The sequence below is a fragment of the Hordeum vulgare genome, chromosome 3H (assembly GCF_904849725.1).
Source record: "Hordeum vulgare subsp. vulgare chromosome 3H, MorexV3_pseudomolecules_assembly, whole genome shotgun sequence".
Lineage (NCBI taxonomy): Eukaryota > Viridiplantae > Streptophyta > Magnoliopsida > Poales > Poaceae > Hordeum > Hordeum vulgare.
The window spans coordinates 226,087,584-226,107,608 of NC_058520.1; positions in this window are offsets into that span (position 1 = coordinate 226,087,584).

Genomic DNA, 20,025 nt, shown 5'->3' on the forward strand with positions numbered 1-20,025 from the left:
GTAGTACGACCTCGGTAGCAAAGGTGGAGGTGGGAAGGGAACTTAAACCAGTGGAGGGAGGCAGCGATGTTTTCGAGATAGGAAAGAATTAGGAAGGAATGAAGGGCTTGTGCGCCTGCGTTTTCCTTTCTTATGAGAAGAAAGGTGGGCGCACTGGCCGACCCTTGCGTACCCAACCAATGGCTCAGCGTGCACGTGGCCACCTTGGCCACTGTGCGCACGCCTCCCCACTTCATGCGTTCAATGCGTGACATGGGGAAGGGCCGTCTACAACGGCTCCGAAGCTATAGAGTCCCCTACCAAAGAAGCTCGTGCACTACTCTCGGCCTCGCCCAGCAACGCCCCACGTGCGTGCGTGGCCCATGCCCGGGGCCTTTTGTCGGTGCACTCGAGACTGGGGTCCCTTCTGCCCCGGACTTGTGCACGGGCATCGACGACGCCCCTGACAACAATACGCAGGGAAGGACGGCAAGAAGGCAATTCAAGACCCACCAAGGCCACTCCCTTCCCTCTCTCTAGGGGCGTGGAGTACAAGGGCTCCAGATGCAAGGCCCTGGCAAGCCCCCCTTGTCGAGAAGATCCCCAAGGCCCCGACAAGCCCACTTCATCGGGAGGATTCCCAAAGATTAGCAAGACCCCGACAAGCCTCCTTGCTGAGAAAGTTCGCCCAGACTGGCAAGGCCCCCGGCAAGCCCTCCTTGCCGGGAAAGTGTTCACGCACCCGGCAAGACCTCTTTGCTGGGAAGGTGAGCAAGTCGTCCGACAAAGACTCTAGGCCAGCAAGACCCTTCTGCTCCCCAAGTGTCCTCCCTCGTTTCTACCACAATCCGCTCGCCAGGTGTCCTCCCCCGTTCCTACCAGAATCCGCTCCAGCGCATCCCTCGCAAGGTGTCGATTCAGCTGGGTACGTGTCGTGACCACCTTGCGGCGGGTCAGGGGTCAGACAAGGCATTTACTGCCCTTGACTCCACCGAAAAACAAGAGTGGTGAACACTGTTCACTATGCACCCTATGAGGACACTGGTGGTGACCCCTTTGCCTTTAAAAGGAGGCCCAAGGCTTAGTGTTATGGGTTGAAATTTTTGGGTTCGAAGACTCCCTAATCACCTACTAAGCTACTTTAGCAAATCACCCTATAGTAAGCATAAAATACAAACTAAGGAGGAGTAGGATTTTACGCGCCAAGCGGCCTGAACCTGGGAAAAAAAACCTTGCCGGTGTTGTTCGCTAGCTCCGCTCTCGACGTCGTACATCTCTCTCCCTGCCGAACGATCAATTGACACCTCGAGTTTCCCATAGGTGTCGGTTTCCCGACACCATGTTGCCCCCTTATGGAACGGGGCTTTGTTGATTACTTTGGTCGGTTCTAGCAAATATGGCGGGAGTTATGTGTGGTCACTCTCGTGATGGGGTCTGGCCAGGTAGGATGACTATGTTGTTTTTACGTGTTCTGGGCATCCGTTGGTCGCTGCATGGATGATAATGTCCTGAGTCGGTGCCCATAAGACGTACATTATGTGGGCTGGGTACCTATCGAGTGGACATCTTTGTCTAGTATCGTCAGGGGAAACGCATTGATCAGGTACTTACCTCGGGTATGTTATATACCACGAGTCGTGGATGACATAGAAGTTTCCCGGATCTCGTGGGTACATCGTACAACCTATGCAGAGTGTAAAACTATTCGAATAGCCGTGTCCACGGCCAAGGACTGTTGGGTAATCCTGCTTAAATTACGTCCAGTCATTTTTGCATAAACTGAGTGTGTGTGTGTGTGTGTTTGTGTGTTCAAGGAGTTATGTGAAAGAGTTGATGTGACCAAGTTTTGTGACTTGGCATATCGGGTGAAACCGAAGTGTTCAGCCCGCAACAGATATGTTGATATCTGTAACCTATTCTTCTGAATGCCATCTAGCTTATGATGCACATCCATCTATGATCATGTTTATTTATAGTTAAGTTGATATCCACCAATACTGCATGTTACTTGTTACTATACCAACTGCATTATCCATATCATGGGTTGTTTGCGAGTACATTCAAAGTACTCAATGGCTTGCCACTGGTTATTTCATTGACCATGTAAGAGAGAACAAGATTTGGTGAAGAGTAACTTGGTGACGTTCCTGCGAGCTAGGACGCTTCCGAGTCAGAATGCCTATAGGCTAAAGCTGATGGCATGGATTCAGGCTTTCGTCGAATATTTCCGCTATTGGTCAAAGTTTGGTGTGTTGGCCCTCGAGGCCCTATATATGTAAGAATTCACCGCAATGTTCATTTATTCTATCAAACGGTATGTATAGATGTAAGACTCTAGTTATTTAGTTTCTGTGTGTTCAGTGAGCATTGATATCTGGGATCACTGAGCACGTTCATTCGACGATCTCGACATGTAAGTCAGGGTCCCCACAAGGTGGCAGGCAATCCTCGTCTTTGGTGGAGAGATGGGGAAGTGGAGATGGAAATGACCCAATCTGAGGCGTGGTTTCCTGTCCCGTCCACCTCGGGCCTTAAATACCCAACGGGAAGGTTCCCATTGAGTACGATGCCATCCCAAGGAAGATCCATAGCATCCGAATGATGACGCGCACTGTAGGACGACAGCGACATCACGGGCACGAAAATCTAGGGATCGCCCCACTACGTGCGTCTCCGCTGGAATAGCCACCCGCACGCGCTCCTTCTATTGAGAAAGTAGTAGAAAAAACCGTTCCACCTCATATCCCGAATGGATTCCGTATCCACGACGTGTGGCGAGGTGGGTCGAATGTTTTCTTCGCTTGTCCGTCCATGGGACTCCGATCACTCGGGTAACCAATGAAGACGATGTGATTGTCCTTACCTCGATGCGAGTGGGATCTGTCCCAACTTGCCGATTAGGCACTGGGAGCTAAAATATCTTGATTGTCTGATTCATTAAATCTATCTTCCTGAAAGATAGTCAATCACTACCAACTGCGAACATACTTGTATGTTCAAGCATTCGGGATTCGTCACTCTTGAATATGTAGAGGATTGTCGAGAGTCCGAATGACACAACCCCAAGCTGCAGTCCAAGCATCTCCGAAACGCTAGGGACATCTAGCAAGTCATTCAGTCGGTCTGCAATATCTCAATAGATTTGGGGGCTACTGATGGGGTTGTACATTAGGGGTAGGCCTATGGACCAGCTTCCCTAGGCCCACCTAGGACCCCTTACAGACATCAGTGTCCTTCAAGCCACCCATGCACTCTCAACGTCACTCAGTATAGCATACCGCCACTCGACCTATCTGGAGTCACTCGGATCGTCATGGGTTAGTCGAATGGAACCTGGCACTCGGACCAGAGGAAGGCGATTGCACCGAAGAGGTTGCAATGGATAAGTACTTAATCCATCACATGAAGTGTAGTGAAGACCCATGTTACAAGTAACGTCGCGTGTAATAGCTTCCATTTCTAGTAACTCCTTTGTTTATTAGCATTAACTCACCTTGTAATGAAGCTCAACGGGTCGTGAAATGCACTATATAAGCCACCCCCGGGCTCCATCTCAAGGGTTCACCACCTTGTAACCTTTCATACCTCATAAGGAAACATCAGCCTTAGGGCTCGAGATGTAGGGTTGTTACAACTTCTGTGTGGGGCTCGAACTCGTACATCCGAGTGTATCCACTGTGCCTAGTTAGACTTTACCCCTCCGTTCATACCCCTATGTACTATTGTCAGGCTCATTCCTATGACACATAGTCCGAGTGATTCCGGACCTCGCTCAGTAAAAATGGGTGTCTGCTGGTTTGGAGTGTTTACTTATAAAATACTATACACGAGATTAGTCCTAGTGACTATTGAAACCCATTGGCTGTGGGTAAAGAATGCACCCTCTGCAGAGTCAAAACTATTCGAGTAGCCGTATCCACGGTCAAGGACGACTGGTTGACAGGTGTGGGGACCGTATTTTCGAGGATTTTAATTTAACTTCAAATGTCCCTTAACTATACGAGCCCCAGGAATACTGTTAGCTGGCACACCTTTCCTTGATATAATTGTCCAAGCAAAAATACAAATTGAGGTCCAAGACCAAGGTGGTCTAATGAGTACATCAAAAGGGCTAATAGTGGTTGATGGCGAAAGCGGTTCAGGGATCTCCAACGTCTTTGGGACTCCATTTCCCACCGACATAGCTGACCGGGTTAATTCCTGTCTCGCGTGACCGCTGTCCTCGAAGCCTATGCTCTAAGCTTATCGTCAAGCATATCCTCTCCAAGCTTGCAATCTCGCCAAGACAATAGCCAGGGACAAGCCAGTGAGTACTTTGAATGCAGTCGCAAACATCAAGAAACAAACATGTAGTCGTCAATTATACACTTATAACAAAGCCACAATACTTCGTTAGCCCAGAAATACTACCCGAGTATTTGTAGTGAAATTATAATCATACTGAAATTTAATAAGCCATCATTAAGGGTAATAATAACAGAAGCAATATAAGACATGCCATAGTTGGGTGTCTTAGCGACACCACATAAAGGGCATATATGAAATAATAAGCATGCCACAGTCGGGCGTCTCAGCGAAACCACATAAAGGGCTTATATGAAATAATAAACATGCCACAGTCGGGCATCTCAGCGACACCACATAAAGGGCTTATATGAAATAATGAACATGCCAGAGTTGGGCGCCTCATCGACACCACATAAAGGGCTTATATGAAATAATAAACATGCCATAGTCGGGCTCTCAGCGACACCACATAAAGGGCTTATATGAAATAATGAAGAATATCGAGGAAGTAGAACCGTCCCAGGGATATCCAACAATCAAAACCATAAGGATTAGTCCACACAAAATAATGTTTATAATCATCCACCATCTTTCCCGATTAGTCTCATACTCCTTTAACTACCTCCAAAGACAGACACTAAAACCGATACTTGACTAGTCAACCAACGTCCTTGATCGTGGACACGGCTACTCGAATAGTTTTGACTGTGTACAGGGTGTACTCTTTCCCCATAGCTCACGGTTTTCGATAGTCATCATGACTAATTCCGCGTACGGCAGTTTAGAAACAGATACTCATAACCTCACACACCCATTTTACCTCCGCGAAGCCCAGCTTCACCCGGACTATGCTGCCAAGGCAAAACCATAAGACGGGGAGGCTCCGACATTGACTAGCATGGGATCAAAAATAATTTGTACCGCGCGATAACGGGGAGTGCCCTCCCTTCCGGTCCCACACCAAAAACACCCATGCCCCCTGACCATATGACTGGATTTAGACTACGGCCGTGGATACCTTCATCCCGGCCCATCTACTGGTGTGTGACTGATAATAGGTATGCAACTAACTATACTGAATCCATTATCTAGGAAGCTATGGTAGCACGCAATTAAGGAGACATACTGACAAGACTCGATATATGGTCGACTCAGGAGGTTTAAGTATTACCTGCAAGATCAGCACAAACCATATGCAGACAGAGTCACTACCCGCCTAACATGCCTTGCTGACCACTCTCATCCACAATATGTCAATCCCACGGTCGTGTCCCCCCAAGACACCGACTGTCACCGAATCCCATGTGGTAGGCATGTAGGGTAGGGAAGGGTGACCACTGTCCATGCTCCGTAATGCAATAATATTTGCTCATAAATTATGAACCACATGCATGATTGTCACATGAAATAACACCACATATATAACATAACTCTATGTTATTTTCACCAAGCAAACCACACATAACCAAGATAAATGTAGGTTCAGGATGCTTGCCTTCAAGGTGTAGAGAGGTAGGGTTCACCACAAAACTTCTGCATGTTTTGACTCCTCTCTTCAAAGCCTATTTAAAATATATGCTAATTAATACACAATATAAAAACAACAAAAAAAGTTGTCTTAGAAATTTTTCAAATAAATACTAAAATTAGACAGAATTTGTAAGGGTTGAGAAAAAGAATCAATTCATTTGGAGTTTTATTTTTGAACTTATAACTAGTAAAATTTTGGTCAACAATCTGTTTCAGAAACAAATAGAAAAGAAAATGTTTTAGATGAAAATCTGGCAACGCTAGGACGTGGCAGCTCGGTTGCACTGGCTGCAACGCGCGTTCTCTCGAGCGCAATCTGGCATGCCTACCAGGTGCTCGATGAACTGCCAGTGCTAGCTAGGGGCCTAGGCTGGAGGTGAAATCTCCAGAATGGTTAAGGGCCTTACTAAAGCTCAGCTACACATGCTGGTTTGGTCCTGGGTTCAACTCCACCATAGAAACAAAAGAGCTTGTCAAATCTAATCAGGGGCACCAGGTGTTTGCCAAAATGCTAAGGGCATCTAGGACTCCTTGCGAGCCACAAAAATTACCAGATAGGATTCTCCTTGGTTGCAAACAAATGTGGTATGGTTAGATCTAGCAACCAAACAACTTCATAATGTATTTATAGCAAAAGTCCATTTCTAGACAGAAACAAGATGATAATGCAACAGGGGTCAAAACAACTCCAATGGGGATGAAATTTGATACTTAAGGGTTTTATAGGGTGCACTATAAGCACACAAAAAGTTAAAGGTCATCGGGAAAGAAAATAGTGGGGTTGCAGTATAAAACAAGAAGAGGTGCTCAAATTTGCCAAAAGACTAATATATATTTTTGCGTAAAACTCAATTATATGAATCCCTTGACCACTACAAATTTATGTAGAATTTTTGGAGGCTCTTATTAAGAGGTTGTTGTACAAAACTCCAATTGGACTAGAAAGGAAAATCTATTAATTTGCTATATTATTATATAAAATTGATCCAGAAGCATAGTAGGTAATTGCCAAGTTTATTGTGAAATTTTTAGAAGAAGTTCATAGGTGGTTGTAGTTTAAAACTGGGCCCTTAAGAAAAATTAAAACCAGTTTTCAATAAATAGAACTTAGAAGATAAAAAATTAGAGAAAAAGCCTTCTTTGCAATAGTCAATGGAAGAAAAATATTTGTGTCAGCACTCAAGTCACAAATAAATTTTCAAAAAGTTCTAGCTCATAGAAAGAGGTTTTCATAAAACTATGAATAGGAAGGGCTCAGAAATCAGAAGAAAACCCAGAGATAAAAATTTAAAAATAATCCTAGCCAAATTCAATAAATAAAATTGTGGCAAAAATTTCGGGGTGTTACAACAGGTCATGTTTCGTTCTGCGGAGAGCTAATTTTTACTTATGGGAGTGCTTATTATTGACATGTGACTGTAATGTTGCAACTAACTTGATGTCATTTGGTTGTGTTGAATATCCCAAAGGTTGCTTGAACCACCCGGATATTCACTTACCTTATTATGCCCTTTCCGTGGCGTCTCTTAGACGCCCAACTATGGCGAGTATTTACCTTCTCATGCCCATCCCGTGGGGCCGTTGAGACGCCCGACCGTGGTCTGTTATTTACTTTTTATGCCCTTTCCGCGTTGTGCTGAGATGCCTGACTATGGTCTGTTATTTACTATATTATGCCCTTTCCATAGTGTCGCTGAGACGCTCGACCATGGCTTGTTACTTACTTCATTATGCCCTTTATGTAGTGTCAAATAGACACCCCTGTGTGGGTCACTAAATTATTACTACGCCCTATATCGGTGTCTCCTAGATGCCCGACAGTGGCAGATTAACTTTGCGTGTTAACCTTTCAAGGCATCGCTTCACACACCCGATCGGTGCTTTTCACTTCCTTAGATATTTTCGGGAGGAGTATGGCCCGACTTATCTGCCTTGACTTAAGTTACTGTTAAATTAAATTTACGATGATAATTGTGATAAATAACCCAGCACCAAGAAAATTGATAGCATTCATCTTATATTATGTGTAAATTGTCTTGTGAGTACTTTCAAAGTACTCACTAGATTGTTGATGTGGCCAGATATGGATGAAGGAGAAATCATGGATGAAGAGTACGGTAGCGAGTCCGACGCTTAGAGGAGTCCTAGTCAGTCTTGCGATCTTGGAGTCCGTCATTATTTCACCGCTTCTGCCACCATTAATAATTGTCAAGCCTCACTCTAACGCTTGGCATATAGTAGTATTTAAGTTGTGTCACTTCACTCCGATATGATGCACCTACCTATTTATGTGACAATAGGGCCACCGCATGACCACTCTGACATATCTGCCTTTATGCTAAATATGCGTGTGTTTGTAATAAACTATTAAGCGTCCTCCACTCTACCCTCTATAATATTAAGTAATACAGGTTTTTCTATACCAAGTTTGGTGTAAGAGTGTGAATTATTCTCTACGCTGGGAAGACATTCATGCCTGATTTCCAATAATTATATTATTTGGAAAATGGTCCTGACAACCTTGGTATCAGAGCCAGTCTAACTGTAGGAAGCCACTAGGTGCGATCGCTAAGCGGTAATTTTTTTTAAGTTAATTTGAGTGGTCTACATTTTGTAGAGATTTTTCTGTTAGTCAACATATATTTATGTTATGACTATCTGGAAATTTTGGTCTACTGTGTAGATGGCTAGAACGGTTGTCCGTCATAGGTATTCGCCAACGAGATGGCAGGATTTTCGCGACTCCTCTCCATCATTTTCATAATCGCGATTGAACCAATGACTCATACCGAATACAAATTCTATCGCCGTATTTTCATTGAAACTCTGACTATGCATCAGGCCTCGATCTAGTTCAAGGGTGGACGCATTGATACCAGCCTTCTTTGCTTGATAAGGAGAGCCGTGCCTACGGAGCCCAGACTATGCAGATGGCTACCAGGGAGGCAATTGCCCGCCTCCGGGACACCCTTCCAGTGATGATGTCTATTCCTTATCACTACCTCCCATGCCATGTTTCCTACACTAGTCACTATGCTTTTGCCTGCATAAGAGGGGAGAATGATGGGGCCATTGAGATGCTCGCGTTGTACCTCATGGCCCTAGAGTCAGCCTTCGATGGCTTAGTGGATGACTTGGTGGCTGCTCATATGGAGGTTGCTCTGGAACGTCCTCCTAACATGACTGAGTTTCTCCGTACCGCGCCACCCTGGTCATGCCCTTCCTCCTCTGCTTCATGCGCACCATCAGTCCAGCCAGTAAGCCACCAGTTGCCTTCTGTTGAGGAGTTCAATCAAGTTATTTCTCCTACCCCGATTAGAGATGCTTCGCCTGCTAGCCTCGTGCATGCTTCACCGCCCTGTGCTGCCCGCCTAGAGCCTGTGCAGGAGGATCTTGAGTCCCCAGCACCTCATTTGGGACTTACCCTAGGCCAGCCAATCGAGGTCTGCTCGAGCTCCATCTAGAAGTGGTCGAGTAGTGCGTCAGGACGCTTGTATGATATGTATGATATGGTTGTGTGCTCGTACGCCAAAGAGAAGTAGTCAGGTTGCATGATGTAGGATTAGGAGAAGTGCACTAGCTAAATAACATGTCACGAATGTGTGAGAACATCCTAAGTGACATGTTCTATAATTATACTTGTTGTAAGATATGTATCCGCATTCCTTCTCTGAACACGAAAAATGTTTTATGAAAAATATTTAATATTTTTGTTGGCTTGCAAATATTTGTTCGACGATATACTTGTATTTTTCTCATTTGATTTTTGCAACAGCGTCCTAGAGTTAAAATGCATTGTCCCTCGACCCGCTCCATGCCTAGTCCGCAGGAAGAAAATCATTTCACTCAAACGGGTAGCAACTTTATTCAAGGTCAGTACAGTCAGCAACATAGGGACTCGGCGTTGTCGCAAGTTTGTCGCCTGTATGAGAAAATTCAACAACAACACCAAGAGATAATGAATCAGCTTTTAAATATGGAGAATCACCATGGACCCCATCAACAACATTCCCTGTTGGTTGAATTACACAAGACTCGTCCACTAGTTTTCTCACACAGTGATAAACCAATGGAAGCCCATGATTAGTTGTGTGATATTGGAAGGAAACTGATTATTGCCTAGTGCTCGGACTATGAGAAGGTGTTGTACGCACCTCATTATATGATTGGAGCAGTAGCCTCAAGGTGGGAAAATTTCCTACACGTACACCCAAACAAGAATAACATCACCTGAGCCGAATTCAAGGAAAGCTTTCGTGGGGCACATATACCCAACAGTGTCTTGAAAATCAAGAAGAGGGAATTTGAAGACCTCAAGCAACGGAGCTCGACGGTAATGGAATATTTAGACCAGTTTTCTTGCAATCCTGGTAACGAACATAAGACAGAATAGAAAAAGAATGGAAAAGTTCCTAGATAGACTCACTCCAGCGTTGAAGCGTCAACTAGTTGTCCACACATACCCAGATTTCAAGACACTCGTGGACAAGGCCATTATGCTTGACACCGAACGACGCAACATGGATGACATTCACAAGCGTCGTCATAACAATTGTACACAATCTCACAACAACAGGTAGAAGACTGTGACTCCAAGGAATTCAACACCCCGAGCTCCATCATGAACTCTCAACCCAAGCATAAATTACTATGAAAGGAACAAGGATTTCACACCCCACTCACACAACAATTGTTTCTCTTGCAGAGAAGTAGGGCACTATGATAGACAGTGCCCAAAGCTGGGAAATGTTGCGCCAAAGCCAAACAACCCTGATACGAACATTTTGCATCATGCTTTCATGTTGACATTTATCGCTTTTTGGGCTGTTATTTCACTTCACGGTACAACACTTATGCCTTTTCTCTCTTATTTTGCAAGGTTTACATGAAGAGGGAGAATGCCGGCAGCTGGAATTCTGGCCTGAAAAAGGAGCAAGTTTGAGATGCCTATTCTGCGCAACTCCAAAAGCCGTGAAAATCAACGTGGATTTTTTTGGGAATATATAAAAAATACTGGGCGGAAGAAGTACCAGAGGGGCGCCACCAGGAGGCCACAAGCCTGCCAGGCCCGGCCTACCCCCCTGGCTGGGCCTGGGGAGCTTGTGGGCCCCATGTTGCCCCTCCGGCGCTCGTCTTTTTCTATATGAAGGGTTTCGTCCGGAGAAAAATCAGAAGGGAGCTTTTCGGAGGATTCGCCGCCGCCACATGGCGGAACTTGAGCAGAACCACTCTAGAGCTCCGGCGGACGATCCTGCTTGGGAAACATCCCTCCCGGAGGGGGAAATCGTCGCCATCGTCATCACCAACGCTCCTCTCGTTGGAGGGGACTCATCACCATCAACATCTTCATCAACACCATCTCATCTCCAAACCCTAGTTCATCACTTGTAACCAATCTCCGTCTCACGACTCCGATTGGTACTTGTAAGGTTGTTAGTAGTGTTAATTACTCTTTGTAGTTGATGCTAGTTGGATTACTTGGTGGAAGAGTTTATGTTCAGATCCTTGATGCTACTCATTACCTTTCTGGTCATGAATATGATTATGCTTTGTGAGTAGTTACTTTTGTTCCTGAGGTCATGGGATAAGTCATGATAATAGTAGTCATGTGAATTTTGTATTCGTTCGATATTTTGATGTGTTGTATGTTGTTTTTCCTCTAGCGGTATTATGTGAACGTCGCCTACATAACACTTCACCATTGTTTGGGCCTAGAGTAAGGCATTGGGAAGTAGTAAGTAGATGATGGGTTCCTAGAGTGACAGAAACTTAAACCCTAGTTTATGCGTTGCTTCGTAAGGGGCTGATATGGATCCACTAGTTTAATGCTATGGTTAGACTTTGTCTTAATTCTTCTTTCGTAGTTGCGGAGGCTTGCAAGAGGGGTTAATCATAAGTGGGATGCTTGTCCAAGTAAGGGCAGTACCCAAGCGCCGGTCCACCCACATATCAAACTATCAATGTAACGCATGTGAATCATATGAACATGATGAAAACTAGCATGACAAAAATTCCCGTGTGTCCTCGGGAACGTTTTCCCTCCTATAAGACTTTGTCCAGGCTTGTCCCTTGCTACAAAAAGGATTGGGCCACTTTGCTGCATCGTTGCTACTTTTGCTACTTGTTGCTTGCTACGAATCATCTCACCACACAACTACTTGTTACCGATAATTTCAGTGCTTGCAGATTTTACCTTGCTGAAAACAACTTGTGAGATCCTTTTGCTCTTCGTTGGGTTCGACACTCTTACTTATCGAAAGGACTACGATAGATCCCCTATACTTTAGGGTCATCAAGACTCTTGTCTGGCGCCGTTGCCGGGGAGTAAAGTGCCTTTGGTAAGTGGAACTTGGTAAGGAAACATTCATATAGTGTGCTGAAATTTATTGTCACTTGTCACTATGGATACTAATCCTATGAGGGGCTTGTTCGGGGTATCTTTACCTCGAATGGAAGCACAAATAGTTTCCCCTCAACCTGCTGCACCTACTGAAAATATTTTCTTTGAATTTCCTTCGGGTATGCTTGAGAAACTGCTGGCTAATCCTTTTACACGAGATGGAACATCAGATCCAGACTTGCATCAAATCTATATAGATGAAGTTTGTGGTTTATTTAAGCTTGTAGGTTTGCCCGAGGATGAGGTCAAGAAGAAGGTCTTTCCTTTATCTTTGAAGGATAAGGCGTTGACATGGTATAGGCTATGTGATGATACTGGATCATGGGACTAAAATCAGTTGAAATTGGAATCTCATCAAAAGTTTCATCCTATGCATTTAGTACATCGTGATCGGAATAATATTTATAATGTTTGGCCTCGTGCTAGAGAAAGCATCGCTCAAGCTTGGGGGAGGCTTAAATCAATGTTATATTCATGCCCCAACCATGAGCTCTCGAGAGAAATTATCATTCAGAACTTCTATGCACGGCTTTCTCATGATGATAGCACCATGCTTGACATTTCTTGCACCGGTTCTTTTATGAAGAGAGATATTGACTTCAAATGGAATTTATTGGAAATAATTAAATGCAACTCTGAAGATTGGGAGCTTGATGAAGGTAAGGAGTCAGGTATGAATTTCAAGTTTGATTGCGTTAAATCCTTTGTTGAAACGAATAACTTTCGTGACTTTAGCGCTAACTATGGACTTGACTTTGAGATAGTAGCTTCATTGTGTGAATCATTTGCTCCTCATGTTGATCTCCCCAAAGAGAAGTGGTTTAAATACCATCCTCCTTTATAAGTTAATGTAGTTAAACCCAATCCAGTTGAAGAAAGAGTCATTGCCTATAATGATCATGTTGTTCCCAGTGCTTACATTGAGAAACCACCTTTCCCTGTTAGGATAAAGGATCATTATAAAGCCTAAATTGTGATACATAGAGGCTACATTAGAACACCTACACCCCCTGAGAAAATAAGAGTTGAACCTAGCATTGCTATAATCAAAGATCTTCTGTCCGACGATGTTGAGGGACATAATATTCACTTCTGTGAAGATGCTGCTAGAATTGCTAAACCTCACGCTAAAGACAATCATAGGCCTGTTGTTGGCACGCCTGTTGTTTCTGTTAAGATAGGAGATCATTGCTATCATGGTTTATTTGATGTGGGTGCTAGTGTTAGTGCAATACCTCAATCCTTATATGATGAAATCAAAGATGAGATTGCACCTATGGAGATAGAGCCTATTGATGTCACTATGCAGCTTGCCAATAGAGATACTATCTGCCCTGTGGGAATTGTTAGGGATGTTGAAGTCTTGTGTGGTAAAATGAAGTATCCTGCTGATTTCCTCGTTCTTGCTACCACCCAAGATAGCTTTTGTCCCATCATATTTGGCAGACCTTTTCTTAATACCGTCAATGCTCATATTGACTGTGAGAAGCAAACTGTCACTGTTGGTTTTGAAGGTGTGTCACATGAGTTCAATTTCTCCAAGTTTAGTAGACAACCTCATGAAAAGGAGTTGCCTAGTAAGGATGAAACTATTGCCTTAGCTTCTATTGCCGTGCCTCCTACTGATCCCTTAGAGCAATACTTGCTTGAGCATGAAAATGATATGCATATGGATGAAAGGGGTGAGATAGATAGAGTTGTCTTAGAACAATATCCTATCCTTAAGAATAATCTGCCTGTTGAACTACTTGGGGATCCACCCCCACCAAAGGGTGATCCTGTGTTCGAGCTTAAACAGTTGCCCGATACTCTTAAGTATGCTTATATTGATGAAAAAGAGATATATCCTGTCATACTTAGTGCTAGCCTCTCAGAGCATGAAGAAAAGAAATTACTAAAAACTCTGAGGAAGCACCGTGCTGCTATGGGATACACTCTTGATGATCTTAAGGGCATTAGTCCCGCCCTATGCTAGCACAAGATTAAAATTGATCCTGATTCCAAACCAGTTGCTGATCATCAAAGGAGATTAAATCCTAAGATGAAGGAGATAGTAAGAAAAGAAATACTAAAGCTCCTGGAAGCAGGCATTATCTATCTTGTTGGTCATAGTGATTGGGTGAGTCCGGTGCATTGCGTCCCTAAGAAGGGAGGCATTTCCGTTGTCCCTAATAGTAAGGATGAATTGATCCCTCAGAGGATTATTACTAGCTATAGGATGGTGATCGATTTTAGGAAATTGAATAAAGCCACTAGGAAAGATCATTACCCTTTGCCTTTTATCGACCAAATGCTAGAAAGACTGTCTAGACACACACACTTCTGCTTTCTAGACGGTTATTCTGGTTTCTCCCAAATACCAGTTGCACAATCTAATCAGGAGAAAACCCCTTTCACCTACCCTTTCGGCACCTTTGCTTATAGACGTATGCCTTTTGGCTTATGTAATGCACCTGACACCTTTCAAAGATGTATGATGGCTATATTCTTTGACTTTTGTGAAAAGATTCTTGAGGTTTTCATTGATGACTTCTCCGTTTATGGGTCTTCTTTTGATGATTGCCTCAGCAAGCTTGATCGAGTTTTGCAGACATGTAAAGACACCAATCTTGTCTTGAATTGGGAAAAGTGCGACTTTATGGTTAATGAAGGCATCGTCTTAGGACATAAAAATTCTAAAAGAGGTATTGAAGTCGATAAGGCTAAGGTTGATGCAATCGAGAAAATGCCATACCCCATAGATATCAAAGGTTTAAGAAGTTTCCTTGGTCATGCTGGTTTCTATAGAAGGTTTATTAAAGACTTCTCTAAGATTTCTAGGCCTCTTACGATTCTCTTGCAAAAGAATATCCCTTTTGTTTTTGACAATGATTGTGAGGAAGCCTTCGAAATACTTAAGAGGGCTTTGATAACTGCACCTATTGTTCAACCACCTGATTGGAACTTACCTTTTGAAGTTATGTGAGATGCTAGTGATTATGCTGTTGGTGCTGTCCTAGGGCAAAGAGTTGATAATAAGTTGAATGATATTCACTATGCTAGTAAAACTCTAGACAGTGCCCAAAGAAACTATGCTACTACGGAAAAGGAATTTTTAGTAGTCGTGTTTGCATGTGAAAAGTTCAGGTCTTACATAGTTGATTCCAAAGTCACTATTCACACTGATCACGCTGCTATTAAGTACCTCATGGAGAAGAAGGACGCTAAACCTAGACTTATCAGATGGGTCCTCTTGCTACAAGAGTTTGATTTGCATGTTGTCGACAGGAAGGGTGCTGATAACCCCGTAGCAGATAAGTTGTCTAGGTTGGAGAACGTTCTGGATGACCCACAACCTATTGATGATAGCTTTCCGATGAGCAATTGAATGTCATCAATGCTTCACGTAGTGCACCATGGTATGCTGATTATGCAAACTATATCGTTGCCAAATATATACCACCTAGTTTCATGTACCAGCAAAAGAAGAAATTCTTATTTCATTTGAGACATTACTTTTGGAATGATCCTCGCCTTTACAAGGAAGGTGTAGATGGTGTTATTAACGTTGTGTACCTGAACCTGAATAGGGACAGATCCTACAAAAGTGTCACTCCAAGGCCTATGAAGGAAACCATGCGGGAGATAGAACTGCACACAAGGTATTGCAATCAGGTTTCTATTGGCCCACTCTCTTTAAGGATGCCCGTAAGTTTGTCTTGTCTTGTGACGAATGTCAACGAATAGGTAATATTAGTAAACGTCGGGAAATGCCTATGAACTATTCACATGTCATTGAACCATTTGATGTCTGGGGCTTTGATTACATGGGACCTTTTCCAAAATCCAACGGGTATACTCATATCCTAGTAGTTGTTGATTATGTCACTAAGTGGGTAGAAGCAATCCCCACTAGTAGTGCTGATCACAACAGCTCTATCAGGATGCTTAAGGAAGTTATCTTCCCCATATTTGGAGTCCCTAGATAACTAATGACCAACGGTGTTTCACATTTCATTCACGGTGCTTTCCGTAAAACGCTTGCTAAGTACGATGTCAACCATAGAATTGCGTCTCCCTATCAGCCTCAGTCCAGTGGTCAAGTAGAGCTAAGCAATAGAGAGATTAAACTAATTTTGCAAAAGACTGTCAACACGTCTAGAAAGAATTGGTCTAAGAAGATCGATGATGCGTTGGGGGCTTATAGAACTGCCTATAAGAATCCCATGGGCATGTCTCCGTACAAAATGGTGTACGGTAAAGCATGTCATCTACATATTGAGCTAGAGCATAAAGCTTATTGGGCAATCAAAGAGCTCAACTTTGATTTCAAACTTGCTAGTGAGAAGAGGTTATTGGACATTAGCTCGCTTGATGAATGGAGAACTCAGGCATATGAAAATGCCAAGTTGTTCAAAGAAAAGGTAAAGAGGTGGCATGATAAGAGGATACAAAAGCGTGAGTTCAATGTAGGTGATTATGTCTTGCTATATAATTACCGTTTAAGATTTTTTGCAGGCAAGCTTCTCTCTAAATGGGAAGGTCCATATATTGTTGAGGAAGTATATCGTTCCGGTGCTATCAAGATCAACAACACGGAAGGTAATTGTCAGAGAGTTGTAAATGGGCACAGAATCAAGCATTATATCTCAGGTACTCCCATAAATGTTGAAAGCAATATTATCAATACCATAACTCCGGAGGAGTACATAAGGGATATTTATCAGCCTGTTTCAGACTCCGAAAACGAAGAGGTATGTGATTCGGTAAGTAAACCAACTGCAAAACTTTTCCCGTCGCAATTTTCCTCCGTTTTGGAATATTTGAGAAAATAGAAAAAATTAAAGTAGTCTGGAAAGTGCACGAGGAGTTGACAAACCTGCTAGGCCCGGCCTACCCCCCTGGTGAGGCCTGGAGGGCTTGTGGCCACCTCGTCCGCCTCCCGGACTCCGTTTTCGTTTGGAGTACTCCTTCTGGTCTAGAAAAAATCATTATATATTCTCCCGAAAGGTCTGATCCTCATATCACGCAGATTTCCTCTGTTTTGTTTCGAGCTTGTTTTCTGCCGCAGATTTAGAGCAAGATGCCGTCTCAGGAATCTGTGGGGTGGGGGGAACAATCTCCCTCAAGTCTATGGAGAAGTATTTGCTGATCTAAAAAGGATGGAAGTCATGAAGGCCAGGGAAAGGCTACCTAAAGAAACCAAGGGCAAAACTAAGGAGAAGAGTCAAGCATGGGATGAAGTGCAATCTGTGCTCAACAAGGAAGAAGTTGAAGAAGTGGATTTCCTCCAACCCTACCTCCACCTACTGTCTCCATCCTTGATTGAACTCTTGAGGTTTTGTGAAACAATTCGTGCTTGCAATACTTATCTCACTCGTGAAGATGTTTTGCTGGAGAAACATATCACAGATCTCCAAGGTATAAATCAAAGATTAATGGCCCATTTGGAATCAAAGATTGCAACAACTCCACCACCATCACCTCCAAAGGAAAACAACTAAGCATGGGTATGGGCAATCCCCTTGGCTTGTGCCAAGCTTGGGGGAGTTGCCCCGGTATCGTATCACAATTATATCTTTTGCCATTACCTTTGTTTTAGTTTGTTCCTTTTCAGTTTTCTCTTTCTCTAGCAGAATAAAAGTCTTAGTGTTTTAGGCTTGAGTTTTTCTTTGTGTCACCCCCGATGTATTCGAGCCCGTGAGCCATATAATAAAGAGTATCTTAGTTGAAGGGCTTTGCCTCTTGCCATGATCAAAAGATCGAGAAAGAACAAAAGCATGAAAGATCATGTGGTGATCTTATGGGAAGTGATGGCTTCACATATAAAAAGGATGATGATTGGAACTTGTTGAGGGTAGACAAACGTAGACCTTGGTCATTGTTGCAATTAATAGGAAGTGATAAAGAAGGAGGGGTTCACATATAAATATATCATCCTTGACACCATCTATGATTGTGAACACTCACTAAACTATTACATGCCTAAGAGTAGATGTTGGACAAGGAAGACAACATAATGAATTGTGTTTGTTTGGTTCCGAACATTGATATATGATTAGAGATCCCTTAGCATGTGACGATTGCTTCCACCTCATATTAGCCAAAACTCCCGCACCAAGTAGAGATACTACTTGTGCATCCATAAACCTTCAACCCAGTTTTGCCAGCAGTGTCCACCGTACCTACCTATGGATTGAATAAGATCCCTCAAGTAAGTTGTCATTGGTGCAAGCAATAAAAATTGCTCCCTAATATGTATGATCTATTAGTGTGTGCTTTGTACGAACATGTGATGAGGAAGACATAAAAGCGACAGACTACATAATAAAGTTATTTATCACAGGACGCAATACAAAGTGACGTTCCTCCGCACTAAGAGGACACGCATCCAAACCTCAAAAGCGCATGACAACCTCTGCTTCCCTCTGCGAAGGGCCTATCTTGTACCTTTACTTTTCGCCCTTGAAAGAGTCATGGTGATCTTCACCAATTCCTTGTTTCGCCTTTATCTTGGCTAACGTCATATACTAGGGAAAGATCCATATTCATATGTCAACTTGGAGGTAATTGTTCATGAATTATTATTTTTGACATTACCCTTGAGGTAAGCAGTTGGGAGCCAAAACTATAAGCCCCTATCTTTCTCTGTGTCGAGCTGAAACGTTGATCTCATGAGTACCACGTGAGTTGTAGTAATTGTAGAGAACGAAAAGATGATTGAGTATGTGGATTTTCTTTACAAGCTCTTATTTGACTCTTTCTCATGTTGTGATAAATTGAAATTGCTTTAATGACTAAAGGCTATCGGCTGTTACTTCTCGGTAAGGTTCTTGATCCATACTTTACTTTGTGAAGGATTGGTCACTTTAGCATGAGAGATTATATGTTGGTATTGCTGTTCTAATCATGATCATGACGCATGCATGTTCGTATCTTGTTTTGTCGACACCTCTCTCCCTAAACATGTGGTCATGTTTATTGATCTAGGCTTTCCCTTGAGGACAAGAGAGGTCTAAGTTTGGGGGAGTTGATACGTCCATTTTGCATCATGCTTTCATGTTGATATTTATCGCTTTTTGGGCTGTTATTTCACTTCATGGTACAATGCTTATGCCTTTTCTCTCTTAGTTTCCAAGGTTTACATGAAGAGGGAGAATGCCGGCAGCTGGAATTCTGGCCTAAAAAAGAAGCAAGTTTGAGATGCCTATTCTGCGCAACTCCAAAAGCCATGAAAATCAACGTGGAATTTTTGGGAATATATAAAAAATACTGGGCGGAAGATGTACCAGAGGGGCACCACCTGGAGGCCACAAGCCTGCCAGGCCCGGCCTACCCCCCTGGCCGGGCCTGGGGGGCTTGTGGCCCCCCTGTTGCCCCTCCGGCGCTCATCTTTTGCAATATGAAGGGTTTCGTACGGAAAAAAATCGGAAGGGAGCTTTTCGGAGGATTCGCCGCCGCCACGAGGCGGAACATGAGCAGAACCAATCTAGAGCTCCGGCAGGACGATCCTACCGGCGAAACTTCCCTCCTGGAGGGGGAAATCATCGCCATCGTCATCACCAACGCTCCTCTCATCGGAGGGGACTCATCACCATCAACATATTCATCAACACCATCTCATCTCCAAACCCTAGTTCATCACTTGTAACCAATCTCCATCTCACGACTCCGATTGGTACTTGTAAGGTTGCTATTAGTGTTAATTACTCTTTGTAGTTGATGCTAGTTGGATTACTTGGTGGAAGAGTTTATGTTCAGATCCTTGATGCTACTCATTACCTATCTGGTCATGAATATGATTATGCTTTGTGAGTAGTTACTTTTATTCCTGAGGACATGGGATAAGT